Source organism: Stegostoma tigrinum, chromosome 43 (assembly GCF_030684315.1).
Source record: "Stegostoma tigrinum isolate sSteTig4 chromosome 43, sSteTig4.hap1, whole genome shotgun sequence".
NCBI lineage: Eukaryota > Metazoa > Chordata > Chondrichthyes > Orectolobiformes > Stegostomatidae > Stegostoma > Stegostoma tigrinum.
In genome coordinates, this window is record NC_081396.1 from 12430564 (window position 1) to 12437454 (window position 6891).

Genomic DNA, 6891 nt, shown 5'->3' on the forward strand with positions numbered 1-6891 from the left:
TTTTGCAGGTTTATAAAATCATGAGTGTTAAAAATAAGGTTCGTGGCAGGTATTCTTTCTCTTGAGCTGGGTATTAAAAGGCTGGAGATATAAGATGAGAGAACAGATTTAAAAAGGGATGAGAGACAACATCTTTTCCATAGAGACTGGTTCGTGTGTCGAATGAACTGCCAGAGGAAGTCAAAGATGCGTGTTTCATTGCAACATTTAAAAGACACTCCGATAAATATACGAGTAGGAACGGTTTTGAACCATATTGCCCAGGTGTGAAATGGAAAGACTAGTTCAGTTTGGGATTATAGGTTGGGAATATATATTGGAAGAATTCAACCAAATTGTGTTTTTCCTTGCTGTATGCCTGTACGACAGACTCTATGCCTCTTACAAGCAAGCGCAAAGTATCTGGACGAGACGTGCTCAAGAGCAGCAGACTACTGGGACAAAAAGTAATTATCTCAAAATGTTCTGCGAACAAGAGCAATTGTATCTCCTGAGATAATAAGATGTAGACCTGGTTGAACACAGCAGGCCAACCTGCATCAGAGGAGCAGGAAGGCTAATGTTTTGGGCCTAGACCATTCTTCATTTTCTGAGGAAGGGTCTTGGCCAAAAGACGTCAGCCTTCCCGCTCCTCTGATGCTGCTTGTCCTGCTGTGTTCATCCAGCTCTATACATAGAACATAGAACATTACAGCACAGTACAGGACCTTCAACCATCGATGTTGTGCCGACCTGTCATACCGATCTCAAGCCCATCTAACCTACACTATTCCATGTATGTCCATATGCTTGTTCAATGACGACTTAAATGTACCTAAAGTTGGCGAATCTACTACCGTTGCAGGCAAAGCATTCCATTCCCTTACTACTTTCTGAGTAAAGAAACCACCTCTGACTTGCGTCCTATATCTTTCACCCCTCAATTTAAAGCTATGCCCCCTCATGCTCGCCTTCACCATCCTAGGAAAAAGGCTCTCCCTATCCACCCTATCTAACCCTCTGATTATTTTATATGTTTCCATTAAGTCACCTCTCAACCTTCTTCTCTCTGATGAAAACAGCCTCAAGTCCCTCAGCCTTTCCGAATAAGACCTTCCCTCCATACCAGGCAACATCCTAGTAAATCTCCTCTGCACCCTTTCCAAAGCTTCCACATCCTTCTTAAAATGCGGTGACCAGAACAGTACACAATACTCCAAGTGCGGCCTCACCAGAGTTTTGTACAGCTGCACCATAACCTCTTGGTTCCGGAACTCGATCCCTCTATTAATAAAAGCTAAAACACAGTATGCCTTCTTAACAGCCCTGTCAACCTGGATGGCAACTTTCAAGGGATGTGTACATGGCCACCGAGATCTCTCTGCTCATCTACACTACTAAGAATCTTACCATTAGCCCTGTACTTTGCCTTCCGGTTACTCCTACCAAAGTGCATCACCTCACACTTGTCCGCATTAAACTCCATTTGCCACCTCTCAGCCCAGCTCTGCAGCTTATCTATGTCTCTCTGAAACCTACAGCATCCTTCGTCACTATCCACAACTCCACCTTAGTGTCGTCTGCAAATTTACTAACCCATCCTTCTATGCCCTCATCCAGGTCATTTATAAAAATAACAAACAGCAGTGGACCCAACACCAACCCTTGCGTTACACCACTAGTAGCTGGTCTCCAGGATGAACATTTCCCATCAACTACCACCCTCTGTCTTCTTTCAGCAATGCAATTTCCGATCCAAACTGCTATACCTCCCACAATTCCATTCTCTGCATTTAGTAAAGTAGCCTATTGTGGGGGAACTTATCAAACGCCTCGCTGAAATCCATATACACCACATCAACCGGTTTACTTTCATCTACCTGTTTGGTCACCTTGTTATCTCAGATACTCTAGGATCTGCAGTTTGTACTGTCGCTGAAAAAAAATGTATCACCTACCTGACTTATTTCTCTCTGTCCCAACATACCCGCAATGCACTTGTCTTTGTGTATCGATGCCTATGTTTATGTGGAAGACTGTTTACAAGTGGGATTAAGAAAAACTGAATAGAATTACAGCCATGAGTTCATAGTAATTTTCTTGCAGCTAGAATTTATTGATTTGTATTAAATCGTAATCTGCTGAAGTATAAAAACGTGATATTGTTTTGCTGCAATTCTGTCTCAACAGAGAGAAAATGTCAGATCAGAACAGCTGCAAACATTAAGCAATGTTTTAATATTTTCAAATCTCTGGCGACAGCTCTTCATGGTTTCTAACATACTCTAAGACTGAGTGCTGAAAGATATAGTGTCCTTTTTGTCAGAATTGATTTCCATGTAGGGATGTGCTGTGTGTAACTAATACAGCTGTAGAAAATGCCAAGTTATGCACAGCATTAAGATATATAACAGGACAGGCAATGTATACCTTATCAGCTGTAGCATTTTCCATGATGGCATGAAGGGAATTTTGGAAGTCCACAACGATTCACTTAGCAGCTGACCATGCCAAACCACTACTTGACTGGGCTGAGGATACAAAAAAAAGGAGGTTTCAACACAATAAAGTGAAGTTTGCAAATATTTGAAGCATACCTCAGTGTATTTTTGGTGAACACAAAACACAACCATAAACAAAAAAATATATATTTGGAACATCTGATGAACACTTCAAACATCGCGATATGATCATTTAAATTTCAGACTTAGCAATGGCATGGATGAAAGTTGCAGCAGAAAATGAGCTGAGGCAGTGTTGGTTGTCAGCAAAATTAAGGATGCGGCAAATAGTGTTTTCATCTGTAAACATGCTGTCTTTAACATCAGCCAGTTTAGTCGGAGACAACGGAATCAAATAAATGCAATTACCATGATTATCATTTTATGTTAGAATGTTACTCTATCTGCACATTCAGAAAAGTACATCAGGAGACAGGCTTTTCACATTTCACTGACGCAGAAGCTGAATAAATGTTACAGATCGGCATAAAGGATTGACACCCATTCAAGAGGATGTTTGTCACTGAGTGAAACTCCATTTGAATCACTCCCTGTTGAGAAGAATCATTCCTGACATAAATTTCTACAGAGATATGAACACCCAGGATATTTCCTGTTTGTGACCCTGTTGAGAAGAATCATTCCTGACATAAATTTCTGCAGAGATATGAACACTCAGTGAACAAAACGGACTTGACAGTAATTGCTTTCCTGACTTCCCAGCTGGTAGTTTTTAAATGAGTACTTGAATCCCAGAAAAAAAAGTCTCCAATTCTGGCTGATTCTTGGCATTTATTACTGGATGAACAAACAGCTCATGATGCCAGAGATAATGGGAACTGCAGATGCTGGAGATTCCAAGATAATAAAATGTGAGGCTGGATGAACACAGCAGGCCAAGCAGCATCTCAGGAGCACAAAAGCTGACGTTTCGGGCCTAGACCCTTCATCAGAGAGGGGGATGGGGGAGGGAACTGGAATAAATAGGGAGAGAGGGGGAGGCGGACCGAAGATGGAGAGTAAAGAAGATAGGTGGAGAGGGTGTAGGTGGGGAGGTAGGGAGGGGATAGGTCAGTCCAGGGAAGACGGACAGGTCAAGGAGGTGGGATGAGGTTAGTAGGTAGCTGGGGGTGCGGCTTGGGGTGGGAGGAAGGGATGGGTGAGAGGAAGAACCGGTTAGGGAGGCAGAGACAGGTTGGACTGGTTTTGGGATGCAGTGGGTGGGGGGGAAGAGCTGGGCTGGTTGTGTGGTACAGTGGGGGGAGGGGATGAACTGGGCTGGTTTAGGGATGCAGTGGGGGAAGGGGAGATTTTGAAACTGGTGAAATCCACATTGATACCATATGGCTGCAGGGTTCCCAGGCGGAATATGAGTTGCTGTTCCTGCAACCTTCGGGTGGCATCATTGTGGCAGTGCAGGAGGCCCATGATGGACATGTCATCAAGAGAATGGGAGGGGGAGTGGAAATGGTTTGCGACTGGGAGGTGCAGTTGTTTGTTGCGAACTGAGCGGAGGTGTTCTGCAAAGCGGTCCCCAAGCCTCCGCTTGGTTTCCCCAATGTAGAGGAAGCCGCACCGGGTACAGTGGATGCAGTATACCACATTGGCAGATGTGCAGGTGAACCTCTGCTTAATGTGGAATGTCATCTTGGGGCCTGGTTACCGGTGAGGGAGGAGGTGTGGGGACAAGTGTAGCATTTCCTGCGGTTGCAGGGGAAGGTGCCGGGTGTGGTGGGGTTGGAGGGCAGTGTGGAGCGAACAAGGGAGTCACGGAGAGAGTGGTCTCTCCGGAAAGCAGACAGGGGAGGGGATGGAAAAATGTCTTGGGTGGTGGGGTCGGATTGTAAATGGCGGAAGTGTCAGAGGATAATGCGTTGTATCCGGAGGTTGGTAGGGTGGTGTGTGAGAACGAGGGGGATCCTCTTGGGGCGGTTGTGGCGGGGGCGGGGTGTGAGGGATGTGTCGTGGGAGATGCGGGAGACGCGGTCAAGGGCGTTCTCAATCACCGTGGGGGGAAAGTTGTGGTCCTTAAAGAACTTGGACATCTGGGATGTGCGGGAGTGGAATGTCTTATCGTGGGAGCAGATGCGGCGGAGGCGGAGGAATTGGGAATAGGGGATGGAATTTTTGCAGGAGGGTGGGTGGGAGGAGGTGTATTCTAGGTAGCTGTGGGAGTCGGTGGGCTTGAAATGGACATCAGTTACAAGCTGGTTGCCTGAGATGGAGACTGAGAGGTCCAGGAAGGTGAGGGATGTGCTGGAGATGGCCCAGGTGAACTGAAGGTTGGGGTGGAAGGTGTTGGTGAAGTGGATGATCTGTGCGAGCTCCTCTGGGGAGCAAGAGGCGGCGCCGATACAGTCATCAATGTACCGGAGGAAGAGGTGGGGTTTGGGGCCTGTGTAGGTGCGGAAGATGGACTGTTCCACGTAACCTACAAAGAGGCAGGCATAGCTGGGGCCCATGCGGGTGCCCATGGCCACCCCCTTGGTCTGTAGGAAGTGGGAGGAGTCAAAAGAGAAGTTGTTGAGTGTGAGGACGAGTTCCGCTAGGCGGATGAGAGTGTCGGTGGAGGGGGCCTGGTCGGGCCTGCGGGACAGGAAGAAGCGGAGGGCCTTGAGGCCATCTCCATGCGGAATGCAGGTGTACAGGGACTGGACGTCCATGGTGAATATGAGGTGTTGGGGGCCAGGGAATTGCAAGTCCTGGAGGAGGTGGAGGGCGTGGGTGGTGTCACGGACATAGGTGGGGAGTTCCTGGACCAAAGGGGAGAAAATGGAGTCCAGATAGGTGGAGATGAGTTCGGTGGGGCAGGAGCAGGCTGAGACGATGGGTCGACCGGGGCAGGCAGGTTTGTGGATTTTGGGAAGGAGATAGAAACGGGCCGTGCGGGGTTGGGGAACAATGAGGTTGGAGGCTGTGGGTGGGAGGTCCCCTGAGGTGATGAGGTCATGAATGGTGTTGGAGATGATGGTTTGGTGCTCGGATGTGGGGTCATGATCGAGGAGGCGGTAGGAGGTGGTGTCGGAGAGTAGGCGTCTGGCCTCGGCGATGTAGAGGTCAGTACGCCATACTACCACTGCGCCACCCTTGTCTGCGGGTTTGATGGTGAGGTTGGGGTTGGAGCGGAGGGAGCGGAGGGCTGCCCGTTCTGCGCGGGAGAGGTTGGAGTGGGTGAGAGGGGTGGAGAGGTTGAGGCGGTTGATGTCTTGACGGCAGTTGGAGATGAAGAGGTCGAGGGAGGGTAGGAGGCCTGGGGGTGGTGTCCAGGAGGAGGACTTGTGTTGGAAGCGGGTGAAGGGGTCAGTGGAACGAGGGTTGGGTTCCCGGTTGAAGAAGTAGGCATGGAGGCGAAGACGGCGGAAAAACTGCTCTATGTCCGACCGTGACTGGTATTCGTTGATGTGTGGTTGTAGGGGGACAAAGGTGAGCCCCTTGCTCAGGACTGACCGTTCGTCCTCAGTCAGTGGGAGGTCTGGGGGGATGGTGAAGATTCGGCAGGGCTCAGTGTGGCTGTCTTCTCTGGGGTTGCAGGCTGTGGAGGTTGTGGGCGGAGCGATGATGTCGTCGGCCGTGGGCGGGGTTCCGTCGGCCGTGGGCGGGGTTCCGTCGGCCGTGGGCGGGGTTCCGTCGGCGTCGACCGTGGGCGGGGTTCCGTCGGCGGTGGGAGGATCGGGGTGGGCGGCAGCAGCTGAGGTGAGGGTGGTGTGTGGGCTGCAGTACCTGGACGTGGGGGTGGTGACTGCAGCAGCGGTTCCGGAAGTTCTGTGGCCGGCGGAGGCGAATGTGACGTCATCGGTGGGGTCTCCGGCCGTGTCCTCATGGTCAATGGCGGCGGGTGCTGGGTGGGGGAGGGGCAGGGACAGAGTCGGGATTTGGGAGGCGCAGGAATCCTCTGTTGGGTGGCAGGGGCCAGTGAGTTGGTTGTACTTACGATTTTTGGTGTCCAGTAAAGCTGAGTGGAACTGGGTGTTCAGTCTGTGGATCCTGCGGAGGATAAAAAACAGCAGGGGTCCTTTGCAGGTCTGGGAGAGGGAGGCTCTGAGCTGGGGCAGGCTGGATTGCAGTGCCTGGAGGTGCCAGCGCATGGCTGCGAGTATCTGTTTCAGGACTCGCAGGGAGAACCGCTTCTGAAGGGTCTGAATGTTCTGGGTGTAGAGGTGGTCACGGTTGGGGCCAAATTGGGAAGGCTGAAATGTGGACTGTAGTCCCTTGGGGATGATCTGGTTCCGTAGGCAGGTGCTGAGAAAGGTGATGTGGCTGTGGTACCTGGTTTGCTTCAGGACATGGTCGAGCAGTTTCAAGGCCGAAGAGATTACAAGAGAGTTGCAATGGGAGAGAGATTCCCTGAGGTTGGTCCGGAGGGAGGAGGGTAACTTCTTCAGGTTAGGCATCCCTGGAAGAGGCTTCGCAG